Source organism: Seriola dumerili, unplaced genomic scaffold (assembly GCF_002260705.1).
Source record: "Seriola dumerili isolate Sdu_G_001 unplaced genomic scaffold, Sdu_1.0 BDQW01000113.1, whole genome shotgun sequence".
In the NCBI taxonomy this organism is placed as follows: domain Eukaryota; kingdom Metazoa; phylum Chordata; class Actinopteri; order Carangiformes; family Carangidae; genus Seriola; species Seriola dumerili.
Window position 1 is genome coordinate 1,741,205 of NW_019174368.1, and position 16,414 is coordinate 1,757,618.

Genomic DNA, 16,414 nt, shown 5'->3' on the forward strand with positions numbered 1-16,414 from the left:
TGGAAACTTCAAGAACTGAATCAGAGGCCGGCTGTTGCAGTTTGAAGCCCTGTGGGATGATCTGTTCGAAGTCACATCACTCTGACCAGAGACATAGCTCCACCCACATCTGTAACACCAACACATGACATGCATCAAAACATACAGCAAATGCACTGTATGAATGTACAAGTGTGTACAAACACCCACCAACGTACACGTTACATTGAGCACGCACTTACAGACACGGGCTGGTGTATTCATAAACATTCCCTTTTGTTTCTTTATTCGTATGAAATCAGCCTTCATCTGTGCCTCCCCTGAGGGAGATGTGTTTTTACTATCTGTGGTTGTCATGGTGAAGAAATGGCCAAGAAATCAGGCTTTTAATATTCTGTATTTTTAGTGCTTCCACATCAAAGTGTGTTTCTAAAGACAAGTCTTTATATAAGATTGGTGTTAAACATTCTGACTAGAAATCATATTAACAATAACTGCTCGTAACTGTGTTTGCATTTTTTTTTTGGATGTGGTGGGGAGACACACACACACACACACACACACACACCTGATGGGAGCTCTTTGGTGGGTTTGCTTGGGGCGAGAGGGGGTGTTTGATATGTGTGACTCATGAAGCTTTCCCTTGTTGTTCTGCGTGATAACGCGGCGCTCCTCCCCTGCATTTACCCGGCGTATTGTGACCGGCTCTGACTCATGCTTGTGATCGCTAAACTGAAGGAACGCCGCTAATTCACGAGGCCGCTATAAAAAATTTGCAGCGTACTTATATTTCAGCTGTTTACATGCCTCCTTAATTTGCACTGAGAACCATGAAAAGGACAAAAAAATAAAATAAAAAAATTGAAACATGTGTCTCTGGGGGAGATTTTTGCCTCGAGCTCCTGCACATTCGCAGGTCAGAGTTCATATTGTTGAACTTTAACCAGCAAATCCACATGTCCAGCCGATACAAGCTTTCGCTTTTCGGCGAGTCATCTCTTGTGATTTTGGCTTTTCCTCATCACCTCATTTTAGATCAAACGACGCTAAAAAAAATAAAATAAAATAAAAAAAAAAAGACTACAAATGTCAAATGTTACTGTACAATAAGACGGTGTGTAACACGGTCGTGAGTTACTTTCACCACACCTAACATGTGTACAGATTCACAAACTCTCAACTAAACAGCAGTGATGGTACAGATTATCCAGCTGTTGGCATTGCTGCTTCACATGTGGGTGACAGCAGTTTATTCACACCCCAACAAACTTCCCTGCTCTCCCCTTTAGCGCTCCATCACACTCCTCTTCCCACTCGCACTAAAGAGGCTGCATATTCTTCTCTTCCCTTTGTTCTTTCTCTACCTCTCCTCAAAAAAAAAAAAAAAAAAAAGAAGCGCTGCCAATGATAGAAAAGGGGACAGGCATCAGAGTAAGGAACCCACCTCACTCTGGCCTATTTTAGCGTGGAGATGGAAGGGCAGATCAATAGCAAAAGACGGAGCCGCGGCTCGTCAAGATGAAAGGTCACATTAAGACAGGTCATGTTGGGGAGCTGTCACAGGGAGACATGGGGCCGCTTGTTACGAGCGTGTGAAGACTGAGGAGTGTCTTCCTCTATTCTCAACCTTCAGAGGATGTCATCATCTCCCTCTGAGTCTGCCTTCACATCACCGCTTTGAAAATGTACTTTATTCCTGTCAGATTACCGAGCCATTACCACACTTCGCCTCATTATGGGCTGACATAAAACCGCCTCAGTTATTCCAGGTATCAGGATATTGTGAACAAGCCTCAGTTCCTTCCACACGCCGTGGGTAAGTGGAACAAGTCAGACAGGAAATTAGCTTCTCATTGATTTCTGTGAGGCGGTATGAAAAGTGTTCATCAGAGATAAGGCGGGAGCTTATCTGGTCCTCATGAGTGATCAATTATGAATGAAAAGACAATGGACATTAATTACATGCATCTACTTCAAACTGAATTACCTTCAGTTGGGTAATTTCATTTAAGATACTTTAATGTATCGCAGAGAGAAACATTTAAGTCTACTACAGCTACACTTGTTTGACAAGTTACAATTACTTATTTAATAAGGTTCTGCATATTAATGCTCTGAATATATGTTTCTCAAAACGAGCCCACAAATGTCACCATGTTCACCGCACTGTGGGAAGATCAAAAGCTGTTGCTTTTGTCAGTGGGTCTAGATGTATAATACAGAATGAATCCAACTTTATTTGGAGCAACAAAAGCTTCATTTTCGTCATCAGCAATGGGGAACAGACCCTGGGTGGATGTTTCCCCAGACAATATTCTTGGTATAAAAACAGAGTATGGGAGAATTAACTGGCTTCTGGAGATACGGCGGTGAGTTTGAGTGATGCTTGTCAACTCAATAAAATTCTCAAGTCATGATCCCAGAGTTGTGAAACATTGAATATCTGCAGCAAAAGTCATGACCATCCATTCTACAGTTTGTTAGTTATAGATATTTCACCCAAAATGTCTTTATATGATTTTGTGCCAATCCATCCAAGAGCTTTCATGATGCACGGCCTGTGGAAACAAATTTGATATTTGATATTTCAGTCTGCACCAAAGTGGTGGATCAATACACCGACCAACCGACTGACTGTCTGACATTTCCTTATCATAATATGGTGCATCAGCCTACATGCAAAGATTAACATGTGCTTCATATGAATACTAACATCTTGGGTAATGCTATTGGTCCCAGTCATGAGATACAGGACATTTACAACAACCAATCACCACCCAAATACAGAGTCTTGGTGTATAAACAGCACAATGATAATGTTTGAACTTTAAGAGCCAATCCTGGCCAAAGGCGGCAATCACGTGATCCAAGTCAAACAACAGGAGGAAGCAGCCACCTGTTGACTCTGATGTACGTTTGTATGTGTCACTGTCACTGAGTCTCCGATGCCTCATCAAGTTCAGTAGGAACACAGAGGCCAAACGTGTGAAGACCTCGACAACAGACAAATCAAGTCAAGAAAATGTACCTCGAGTTGCAGAATATGTTTCTCTGAAAGGGCACAGCATTCAGCAGGTACTCGCCCTCTGAGCACCGTCACATTCCCAACGGCCCTCCACCATGAGATTCTGCCCTTTTCTCAGATGACTATCCTGTTTTACTTGATATCTGTATGTGTGACAATAGAAATGTCAGTGTGTGTCTGTCTTTTAACTGCTCCATGCAGCGCCCTCCCCTCGTTCCCCTCCCCTGCCTTTAAAGAGAGCACTGCTCAAAGACCCAGCCTCTTCTCCTGTTTCCTCTCTCTCCATTATAATTTAACCTCCCAAAGGTTTCCCAGGTGTTCCTGTCTCTCTGTATTTCTCACTCATCCCTCTAACATTTCTTCCACTTTTCCCCCTTGCCTTCCATCAAACACACATTTTTTTTCTTTTTTACTAAGCTGAATATTTCACATCTGAACCTCTGAATTTCAGCATCAAGCTGCCGAGCCGACACACCGGGCCCAGTCGTAATGACTGTGATGCCAAGAGGCAGCGAGAGTTTACAACAGCGGTGACACCGCGCCGACTGAAAACACGGCACAGATAGATGGAGAGCATTTTGGGAACGCTTTGGGAACGAGTCCAGGGAACAGCAACAGCCGACGGCGTGTGAAGGACCCACAACAGTGAGCTCAGAGCAGCTCCTGGAAATACGATCTCCGTCCCTCCCTCCCTCCCTGAACCTGGATGAAAAAAAGTGCTGTCCTTGCACAAGTTCAGGTCATAATCTTTTTCTTCACAAACAGGGACTGACAGCTTCACAGCGTTGGCCATACTTGATGATCTGTATTCATACTTTATTAACGTGAAGGTAAGTTCATGTAAAGATGAACATGTATCTACACATATAGAGCTGTGTCTTTTATAAGAGTGCTATCACTGCACTTGAAAGGTTGAGATATTGGTTTGTGCTTATCACTGCACTTATACACTTATACAGAAAATGTCTGTCTGTAACAACAACTTAATCGTCCCTGTGGCAACGTTGGCGAGTTGATTTTGACATTAAAACTATGTAAAATTCATGTAAAACTCATTCATGCCACTCAGTGTGGAACCGTAGTGTCATGCTCTGCCCCGGAGTTGTGGACTATAATGTGTATTTCCTGTTTTATTTTGAAATATCTCACATTGTGTGTCCATAGCTCTCCCACCGTTGTGATTGTCTGCCCCGCCCTGATGTGTTTCACCTGTGTCATCTACCCTTGATTCTCTCGTGTATTTAAGTCTCTGTTAGTTCGTCTGTTTTGTTGCAGGACCTTGGATTCTTTGCCGCCCCGAATTGGATTTTATTTCACCTGCAAACTAAGACTCTTAAGTTTTCTTTGGCATTAAATCTTTGAACGGTAGCAGCACAAGGCTAAGTCTCTGCAGATTTCTTTTTTCCAGTGGACATCTCTGAGGACCATGAATATCTAAACTCAATTTCATGACAATCAATCCGACAATTGTCGAGGCCGTTGAGTCAAAAGGTAAAAAATATCAACTTCACATCGGTGCGAGGGAAAAAGTCAGGGGATCACCAGAGTCAGTAGCATTAATCCTCTGGGGAACGTGAATTCAATGCCAATCCATCAAATAATTGGTGACAGATTTCAGCCTGGAAGAAAGTGGCGGACTCAACAACAGACCTTGACCTTGTCCAGATCCTTGTCTTCCCATAATGCAATTTCATATTGTCTTTCTGTCAGCCCCTCCCTGCTGCTCACGTCTTTCAAACTCTACAACGCAGGTGCGAACGCCGGTATCACATTACAGTATTTCCTCCAGGTTTGTAAGCTCAAGCCTGACATATCACTGATGACATCAGACATTCAACACTCCTCACAAGTCATCAGTGGTTATACTGATTATAGTGCATCAATATAAACAAAGAGATATTGATAAAATTGGTGTCTACAACATTACCCAGAGCTTCTGCTTCTTCTTGCAAAAAAAAGGATTCTGCTGCTCATCCTGGCTTTGATTTGTGCATTTTGTTTTTCTTTATCAAAGAGAAAAAACATCAGCCTTTCAACGCCACTGCCACTGTCAATTAGAGGCATAGCTCAGTTTGTGCTGGAGGTACACTGCCCTCTTCCTGTGTGCTGCTATAATCAATCAAATGGATTTACCACAAAATGCAGCACCGTCGCTGCAGCTCTTCCCCCTCTGGTAATCCCCTCTGATCATAATCTTCTCAAGTTAAAATAGTAGATATTTATTCATACTAAAATGTTACTTTTTGCACCTTTACAACACAGACCTCCAACAAGATACTGTATGTAACAGCCACAAAGCTCTAACAACGGTCAAAATGTCTGTCTTTCTGTGTTGTTCTCTTTCTCCCCTCGCTTTCTCTGGAGGTTTCGCTCGTGTCCCTAGACGCTGTTAAAGCTGTGTTGCCTGAAAGAGCAGTTTTGTGTTTTACGGACGGAGGATTTAGAGCAGAAGGGCGACGAGGCACAGGGGTCCACCGTCAGACACATGCTGTCCATTAAGAGGCCTGCCATCAACACACGCTACACTGCACCTGGCCAGCACGACGGGAGTCCTGGAAGAGGAAGAGGAAGCCCAGAGGAGGGACGGAGGCAGGAGGGGATTGAAAAAAGAATGAAAGAAGGCAGAGGGTTCAAAAGGGAAGAAGAGATGAGAAAGGGAAGAGAAAATAAAAGGGAGCTGGTGAAGAAGAGAGACTGCAAGGACAGGAGAGCGTGGAGGGTAATTGTGTTGCAGGTAAAAAGAGAGAGAAGCGGAGGTGCTGGGGAACAGGTGCAAAGCTCGGGGTGGTGGCCGAAAAACTTTTAACACCTCCTCCTCTGTTCCATTTTCTTCTTCCTCATTTTCCTCTTTTGTCGCCTGTTATTTCTACACAGGCCTCCGCTTCTCTCTCTCGTCAGCGTCGACAGCATCAGAGGTGATGACCGTGATTCAGCTTGTAGAAATGTTAGACACGAAAATGGATGTATCATTGGTGGCTCACCCCATGTCACGGACTGACCGTAGAGTCACATTATGAAAAGTTGTATAATGTTGACCCCACCCTGGTGATCTGAACTGTGTTGCACGTGCATTATGTTTCCGCCAGTTAAGGCACTTTAAATCGAGTATAACTAATATTTTACACTAACAATAACAATGTGAAAAGTGTCGCTCGTAGTGATGAAAACACAAAGAATTACAACCTGAATCTTCAGTTCCCCTTGGCTTTAAAAATCTTTAAAGTGAGTTTCAGCTCGTTGTCCAGCTGTCTGTAACTTCACTGTTCTGTTTCACTCTCACACTGTTGTTTTTCGGACACAGCAGGAAACTATTTTCAGCAACAAAAGAAAAGCTCTAAAAATCCACTGTACGCTACCTGCTCAGCTCCAAACAGCAGACAGACACAGTTAGAGACTAGCTGGGGAACATAGTGCAGCATTTAGCAGCTAATGAGCCTGATATTTTCCTCCGGAGTTGGCGGAGAACAAAAACAGTGCTGGATTTACATTCACCGGGCAGCTTAACCATGACTCAAAACGAATATTAATGTTGTTACATGACCACTGGATTCGGTTCATCCTATCAAATTGAAAGGTGGTCTCTATTATAGCAGGTTAATTTGGTACTAATTTTAAATACATTCATTTAATTAATTAATTCTGGTTTATTACAATTATATTATTAATACAAATATGACGTATGTGTAGTGTGTGCATGTACACATGTATGTTTTTATGTGTCTGTGTTAGTGGCAGACACTGCAGCTCCTCTCTGCTCCTCTCTTCTTCTCTCTACTTAAACATGTCAACAACCCTCAACAACAACAGAGTTATTCAGTGTTAAGGCGGAGAGACATAAACACGCCGTGACAAACTGCACGGTGCAAAAACACAATAAATTATTGAACCACTTGGTGTATCTGGTTTCCTCTGCTACATATTCCGGAAAAACGTGGTTGATCTTTGAAGACTGACCTTGTATTGTTTTATAGTGGGTTGGAGACTGTTTCCTCAACTAGGTTTAAAGCCAAAAAAACTCCTACCTACCAACACACTGCCAGTGCAACCACCATCAACCACCCACACGTTGTACTCCCACTGCCATGTTCCAGTTCTCGTCTCTTCCATTTCATTAAAGGCCCTGTATTGTATAAAGTGAGACTTCCATGTGATTATAGAAGGTCTAGGTTCTATATTAATACTGCGACTGTATCAAAGCGCTCAGTCCACAGAGAAATGCACACAGCCCTTATGTAAGTTTAATAGCTTATAAAACTTGAGTTTTGAGTTTTATCAAGCGACAGTGGTAGGCTGCTTTCCGTTACCTGTGGTTTGACCGGCTATGTGTCACTCAGAAAACAGTCAGTCAATCAGTCAATCAGAAGAGAGGCTCAGAGACCAGAGCTCCAGAGATGAGCTGTAAAACTACATTGAGGTGGTTTTTCATAACCACGAACGTTTCCCTTTTAAGGATTCGGAAAACTTCAAATAAAACGCAGGAAAAGTGTAAAACACGTGACCTTTAAACAAAAGGCAAGTCTTGACAAAGTTCTACAAACAGGAGGATTTCTGTCATCGTAATGAGGGTTATTTTGTGTGAACTGGAAACTGACAGGCAGTCACTGCTAATTACAGCTGCACAGCAGGAGTTGGAATAGCTCACTGGTCTGTACTGATCTCTAATCTGTCATTCTAAATACAGCAGAGGCTCCCTGTTGGGACTCCTCTTTCAGTTGCCGGTCCTCTTGCTAGGTCTAAGGCTACACCCTGTGACCTCTGACCTCTGGCCTGTTTTTTTTGGCGGTGTTTGCGAATACCGAATGAAATGACAAAAAAAACACAGGGGATTGACATCTGCAGAGCCGAGCGGACTCAGGTGATGATGATAAACTAACTGTATGCTACGTGCCCAACCTCGAAGAGCAGAGAGACAAAGTTAGCGGGTAGCTCTTGCACATAGCGGAGCATTTAGCAGCTAAAGAGCCAGATATTTGCCTCGGGAGCTGGTGCAGATGAAAATAGAGCAGATTCTTTGTGTTTGATTTAGAAAAAAACTGATAGATAGATAGAGAATTTGAATCTTACCGCACTTTTAATTCAATGAACCAAATGTGAGAGTTTGTACCCCATGATTGTCCTAGATCCAGATGTGGATTAAAAATGTAAAAACTGAAATTCCTGTGCAGCTGCGTTGAGACCCTTCATCAAATCAATGTTCAAAACCCATGTAATCACTTGACAATTGTGGAAGTAGTTGAGTACAAGTAATTGACTTCGAGCCTATTCTGAGAGCTAATGATTGAGCAGCCTCCATCGATCTGTACACACTAGCTTCTCATTGATTTTGTCTTAATGCATGTGATCTGCCCAGCGTGGCTCCGAGAAGGCCGTTGGGTTTATCAATATTTGATTCACGCTGAAGAAATCTAATGTTCTTGTTTTGTCTTTGATAACAGCACACGACTTCTTACGTTAGTGTATTCAACCTTTTCATATTGGCATGTTGCTAACAATGCTAATGATGTCTGGATCACCATCCATCCTCTTTAGGTTTTTGGACCCTTATGAATCTGTGTGACTGCATTTGTACAGTGATGTCTCAGGAAAACAAACATATTGCCATTCTTTCAAAACCGCTGTTTCTTTGTACAACTCTTTTAACTGCACCGTCGCTCTCTATATTGATATCTTGCTCAAACGATGACAAACAGCTACATTAAAAACAATAATGTCTGGAGCTGGCTCGCGCAGCCAATCTATACAAGTTCTCTGACAGAGCAGAACATGATAAATAGGCCTGGGAAGCTGAATAAATGGTTTCCACATGAAAATGACCCTGAAAGGTTTGTCAGTTGTTTTCAAGAGAATGAAAATAAGCGGAAGTTAGAAGAGTATTTTATAGACTATAAAAGTTTAGATGGAGTCCTTAAGAGTGAAAAATGTGAAGGAATGGGAGTTGGAATAAGAAAGCAGTAGCGCCAATGGTGCACTCTCAGAGCTGTTGGAGTCCCAGCAGCAGGAGAAAGAGAAGAAAGAACAGGGGGAAGAAGAGGTGTTCGGGGAGCGGGTGAGAGGGTGGGAGGATGATGGGAGCAGGGTGAGATGGGGTGAGTGAATGAAAGGGAAGAAAGAGGAGGAGGACTGGCAATGGAGAGGGTTGCTGCAAGAGTTTTTGGCGCCCGCGTTTCTCGGAGTGAGAGTGTGTTCATGGGCAGGTGAGGTGAAAACAGACACGGAGAGGGCAGGGGAGAAAAGGAGAGTGGGAGCTTTTGTGCTGTATTTATTCCAGGCTGAAGGGAAAGGAGTGTCCAAAGGGAACCGGAGAAAAGAGATGAGAGGAGCATTGCTTTAATCATCCTCCAGTCCATGCCCCCCCCTCCATCCTAAAAACACCTCTCATGTTGCTCTCATTTCATTTCCTGCCAGCCCCCATGTATGCTGCTGCACAATGGTCTTTCAACAGATAATATAGTATAATAAAAAGAATACAAGCTAAAACACTGTTGGGGATCCACCTCTCTGCATGGCTTCAATGCGGTCAGATACACACCCCTGCAGTGCACGCAGCACCATGGGGAAACCCTGTGCATGCACATTACAGAGATTACACTGCAGCAAAACAGCTATTACTGGCCCACTACCTGCCCCGAGCTGCAAACTCCTTTGTCTGCCAAGTCATACAGTGTGCAATCTGTGTATTACTCACTCCCCATGAATAAGTAATGTCGGAGAAGTAGCCAGAGTACAGAGCAGCGGTTAAAAGAGCAGGGGAGGAGGGGGTTCGGTTGATGTTTTTGTTGATGAATTGTCTGAATATTTCTTTTTTTCCAGCTGAAACCCACTATAGATGGATGCAGCCAACACAGAGCTGCCTTAAAACATAAATCTGTTGATATTCTGCTTTCCTTTATTTTTTTTTTTTACTGTCAACAAATTCCATAAAAAACAAGAATGAATCGATTCTACCAACAAGTATTTGTCTGTGTAGTCAAAGCCTGCTCTGAGTCATAGAGCTTATTGTCATCCAAAAACTATTAAAACCACACTGTTCCTTCATTACCAAGCACACACACACACACACACACAGTCCCACATACACAGTCCCACATACACAGTCCTATTGCCTTAGCTACTCATTCACTCTCCAAACATGTATTAATCCGAAGCTGAATAAAGTCCCCACCAAACACTATTTTGTCTGAGTAACACGATTTTCTGTGGGTTGGTAACGACACGCGACGCCTTCACATCACATGCTGTTATTTGACCCATCATTAATATAGAAAACATGGATTAGTGCGGCTTTAAAATTTCACAACTTCACAAGACAAGGTGAGGAAGAGAGAAAGCGGTAGAGTAAGAGACTTGAGTATTGTTGGCTTTGGTCTTTTCATGGCGTTTGTTGACGATGAGAAAAATACAGACTTAGTATAACGTTGTACTCACAATGTCACCTCACAGTTTTACAAGAGACACAATGGTTCAAAGGATCCATTTACATCATCTATTTGACTTCCACTGTAAAAATCTGTAGGTTTGCTACTGGGAAGTAACTCTGGAACACACAGTGCAATCATAATGGGTTGATTAGCTAATAACGTTTAATCTTCATTGTCATTTAAACCTTCAAACAACTGAAAACAATTCTTCCTGGAAGTGAAAAGTGAAAGTGTGGTGAGACAAACTACATAGTATAGTAAAATGTGTTTTGTTTTCATAAAGCCAAAGGCTGTTCGGTTCTCACCATACAGTAAAACCGGCAAACTCTCAAAATAAAGTTGTGAAATTATCAGCTGACAGCAGACCCATGTAAAAGCTAAGTTAAGAGAAGAAAAGGCGTTTTCAGGTGACACAATATGTGATAAAAAAAAAAAAAGAGTTTTGCTGATAGAGGAGATTATATTCAGGAAGGACAAGGACACTTTGCTTAATATTAATCAGTGTGCAGGTCTGATAGTCTCTTAGACTTGTTATGCATCGCGGCATCAATTCGAAGCTGCCACACAGTGTCGTATAGTCGGCCCTGCTTATGATGTTTACCAGCTGGAAACCAAAGAAAAATCTGCTCCTGTCACATCTCATATAAATTGCTTGATCACACCTCAGAGACGCTGCATATGCATGTGTTCTGGGATCCATGTGTGTCTTTTTTTTTCAGTAGATGTGCATTTACCCTGACACCACACAGACACCAACATCTGTACGTTCGGCCAACTAGATGTGTGACTGATTGTGTGGGGGAGGGGTCTTCATCAGACTTCCTGTGACAGGTGTAAAGCTACCAGAGTGTTACCCACCATTAACACACTGGCCTATTTATAGAGACAGAACAGGCACCAAAAGACTCCGCTGTGTTCACCGTCTAATCTCTGCATGTTGCTCAGGTGTTAAAGAGGCCTGTGAGCCTGTGTGTGCATTTACGATGCAGACACTCATGAGAGAGATTCTGCTTTCCTCAAAGGGAATAAAGTGAGAAAATAAGAAATGATGCAGTGTCAAATCTCCTATTGATAGATGAAGTTCAAAAGTATATGAAACACTCAAAAGCCCGAGAACAGTGTCAGCTGTATCTACTGAGGGAGATCAGCTGCGTTACAGCAGTGCCCTCTGGTGGAGAGATGGCAACAACTCTTCTCCATCACTATGCTTTATTTCCTAAATCATATGAGAGTAATGCTGCACTAATCCATGTTCACTTCTGTAAAAATGCTCCTGGACCACTTTGGAAAAGAAAACACCAGCCAACAGATTTAAACATTTTCCAAAACTACAAATCATAGAAATGTTGATGGTGACGTAAGATCATTTTATGTTGTCAAGAGACACCTGAGGGAACAGGAGGATTAAGATGTCGGCTGCTCCTATGTGGTTTTATTTAGATAATGACAATGGAAAAGATCACACCCACACTAAACCAATTAGAGAGCACATGATGAAGTGATCTGCATCATGGGAGATTGAGTGTTTGAGACATCTTTAAGTTCATTTCAGGTTTCTGTGGAAAAATCAAAAGTGATTTAAACTGCCCATTCCCCCACCTTATACAAACGCTTTTAAACACTCAGGCTGGTAAATGTGATTTAAAGGGAATGTATGAAAATGATTGGGGAGGGGAGGGGGTGAATCTTTCATTTCATAAAAGAAAAGTGAGGCCGTCCCTGGCCACATTTATATTTTCTCCCCCCAGTTTCTCAAAATAATTCATGAACGGCAAAAACGAACAAAAAGGTGAAAATGCAGCAACTCTTTACAATTACATGATGCACGGTGCCAAGTCATGTGGCCTGCTGAGGTGATGTTTACTTTAGATTCCTGTCTCTGAGTGCAGCATTAAATAAAGATGAATTACATTCTGCATCGTTTCCCGTGAACTCCATTGCGCATGAATCTGGCGAGAGAACGGCGGACTCTGTCCCTAACAATGAAAACTACAGTAAAGAGAGATAACAACATAATGTAAATACATTTAACGGCTGATGCTGATCAATATAAAACTTTAAATGTTATCAAAAAATGAGGTCTGATGTCATGATAATCTTAAGCATTATAACTTTAAGGACTTCTACGGCATATGGACTTTCTGTTTATTGTAACGGGTCTTGAGGCTAAGAGTTAAAGCTGCAGCCTGAATGGTGTGCCAAATTGTAATACGGGTCAAAAGGTCACATCAAACAGCCCCGAGTGTGTCACATGACCATGGCAGCCGCCTGTATGCGGAGCTGCGAGAGGAGCTGTAAAAAGTGTTTACAGTGGTGGAATGGGGCTTTATGTTCGCCCCTCCACTGGTCTGGATAAGTGTCTAATCAGAGACTCCTCACAACAGACAGCTGCATTCTCCATTACAACTCTTCACTGAAGCACACATTGATTAGCTTTAAACAGAAATTACTTTTAAACTGCAAATTTGCTAGCGTGTCCCCAGATGGGAGAGAACAAATGCACTTTTTTTTTTTTTTTTTTTTTTTTTTAGGGTGAAGGAAATAGCAAGCAGAAAAAAAATATCAACAATATGTAAATGAAATGTGCTAGAGCGAGATTGACTCACTCGTTTTTTTCCTCCCCGGGTGAAAACAGTTACAGAATTCGTTTTTATTATATCATCAATCTTTATAGAATTGGATTAGACGCAGAGGAGAGATGATGACATAGATTTGTACGCAGTAAAACAGGATTAAAAAGAAATTAACGAGAGGTGATGTCGATATCTGTGCAGCTGTGAATGGCCGGGAGAAAGTCCTCGCCAAAACCAGAGAGTCAGAGAGGAAAGATGAGCAGTGGCCGGGGAATCACACGGAGAAATGGGAAATGACGGAGCAAAATGGAAGGGATGGAGGAGACACGCAGGACAAGATGGCTGAGTGGGTTGCACTGATAGAAAAAGGTTGTGACTTGTGATCAGGGCAGGGAGGATGAAAGGAGTCAGAAGAAAGAGAGCAGAGAAGACGGGGGAATGAGTCTGGCTGATTGGTTTCCATGGTAACTGCTGATGAGGTGTGGGGCTAAATAAAAGAGCAGGTCCCTCTGGCTTGGGTATGGATCACTGTCACGTCTCACACACACACACACACACACACACACACACACACACACACACACACACACACACACTAAGCTGAGGGTGTGGAGGGGGGTGGCTGAAAGGCAATACCACACCTCTCCTCATCACATGAATCAGCTCTACTATTTTTTTTTACCTACATTTAAAAGAGTAGTTTCATACACCTATTTGCTTTCTTGCTAGTGACAGGCTAACTTGCCCCCCCCCCCCCCCTTTCACTCTCTATGCTAGGCTATGCTAACCAGCTTTAGTGCAGCAGACATAAAAGTGGTATCAATCCTCTCAGCTCTAGGCAAGACCACAAAGGAGCTTATTCCCCAAAATGTCAAACTATTCCTTTAATTTATTCTGCATCACTTTTCTTCTTATTGTTGGTCAGTGAGCAGCTACTCACAGATTTTTCGTTGTCATTTTTGCAGTGCGCTCCAGAATGCCTCCCGGCCACAAGCCCATTCCTCTGATATTAATTTATTAATAGTTCAGTGACATTGCTCTGCACGGTTCAGAGCACGAGAGCTGTGGTTACTCACAATGTTGCAGACAATTAATCATCTTTATTCATTATTTTTTAAGTGAGTAATTTAGTTGTGTTTAAATATAGTTTGGCTGTTTGCATGGAACAGACCCTGACCCAGCAAACACACGAATAAAGGATGCACTCGTGTATTCATCAGAGGATAGACTGACCCATCTTGCTCACACAACATTCATGGCTGTGGGCGGCTTTCAGTATCCACAAACTGGATAACTGTATAGCTGCATAAACTCTTGGCAATCACTGAATATACAGAAAGGGCCTCAGGAGTCAAACCTGAATCCTTCCTGCTGTAGTGGTGACAGCATCAACCACTAAAGTGCCTCACAGTCAATAATGTCATCTTGTTTAAGGCAGCGGAGTGGCTCAGTGGTAAGCACTGTCGATTCACAGCGAGAAGCTCCGGGGTTTTGATCTTGGATACATGGGACACATGCAGGTAAGACTGTGCATGTGATCTGGATTCTCTGGATCGCTGTTGGGGGAGTGATAGTGGATCCATGTGCGGGCTTGCTACAGACTGACGACCTATCCATGGGGGTTTCCATGTGAACGAATGATTGGATGACTGACTGTAGAAGCGAGGGTGTGAAACAGGGTGTTAAATAGTAAAATAAATGTAGAATACTATGAATGCTCAGTAAACCGGTTGCAAATTTTTCAAAGGGAGTGTTTGTTGTGAATGGAGAGTTTCCTGCCTGTTCCTTACTGTAAAATGAGAAACTACACTCTGCAATCCTCATCGTGGTACCTGAACATGAGGTAGTTTCAAGTCAGGTCATGATGTACAGGAAGACAATTTATGGAAATGTGCAACAGAGGCCCTGTCTCATTCTCAAACAAAGGCATCGTCTTTTATCATATTCCAGATTTAAGAGTTAGAAAAACCATTGTTCTGCAAAAACTTTGATGCCTGGATGAAAATCACTTACATTTACAAAGCAGGAAGAGAGAGAGAGAACAGCCTGTGGTGTTGCTCTCTGCTTAGCAACAGCACCAGTAATCAGATCGACTCCACCAAACCCAGTTCATACTGTGACTCAGTGCCCTGATTTCCAACTTGCATCAACATAAGGCCAGTTGCCGGATTATATCTGAATGGAGAATAATATATCATAACTGTTTACACCAGGCATTAAAACATGTTTTGCCTGTCTGCAGTAAATAGGTTGTCCTCCCTGCTGCTGCTGAGAGTCGCCCCTGTTTTAACATTTTCACTCTGCAGAAACATCTAGCTAATAACACTGCATAGTAATTACAGTGAGTGGCTGGGGCTAGCTGGTTAGCGTGCTAGCTTCAGTAGAAGAAAAGACATGATAGACATGAGTTAACATTGACATTGTTTTCCACCTCTGGAGACAGCTGTTGGTGAGTAAAGGAATGAATTTTGATGCTGAACCCACATTTCCTCTAGACTGGTGAGTAAACAGCTGGTGATGCTAATGTTAGCTGTGTAGCAATAGCAAAACTTACAAATAGCTACTTTAAGGAGAATCAGTTGATTGCTCACTAAACCCCTCCCCCAGACAGTGATTTTCCAATCATATCTTAGCAACTGTAACTAGGCATGGCGGGTATGTTAAACTTTGGTTAACACTCCAGATAGCTTTACAACTAACGCATTGGTTAGTCCTCATCCTAAAAAAGCTTAAAAATAAAAGCGAAAATATTACATTAAAACTGGAGACGGTGTTTTTATCAAGTGGCAACATAAACTGTAGTTCCTTGAATGGCCACTTGAGGCTGGTTCCACAAGTGAGTCAATCCCCATAGACTCCCATGTTAAAACGACCAACTTTACAGCGGAAATAAACACGTTTACAGCCTGGTACGAAAAACGGTTTTGGTCTCCGTAGCTAATTTCCCCCCTTGTGACAATTAAGTTCTGCATAACTGAGGGTGTGTCGCTTTGAGTGACAGGTGGGTGAGAATACGCTTGCCACAAACCGGCATGTACTGAAGTCTCAGCTCCTCACACGCCCCTCCTCTTTGCCCATTTTTGGATTAGCTGGTAGTTAGGGGTGGAGTCATGCACTGCCAAGATGATGACGGCAGAGCAGCCCACTCTGAGCTTCAAAGCTGCTCCTCAGAAACCTATGAGTAACGTCATCGAGGCTTCACCCATTTTTATCTACAGGTTTTTACCCACTCATAAAGCTAACGTTAGCTTGGTTAGCTAGTGACAAAAAAAAAATCAACAGATGCAGTTTAGAAATTACAAGGATGCTTCTGTCTACCTCTGTGTGAAATCAAGGATCAATTATTTTAAAAGAATTTCGATCGTAAACCAGCTACTGTTATCTCTGGCTTATGAAACAATCAGCCCTGTCCTGACTGG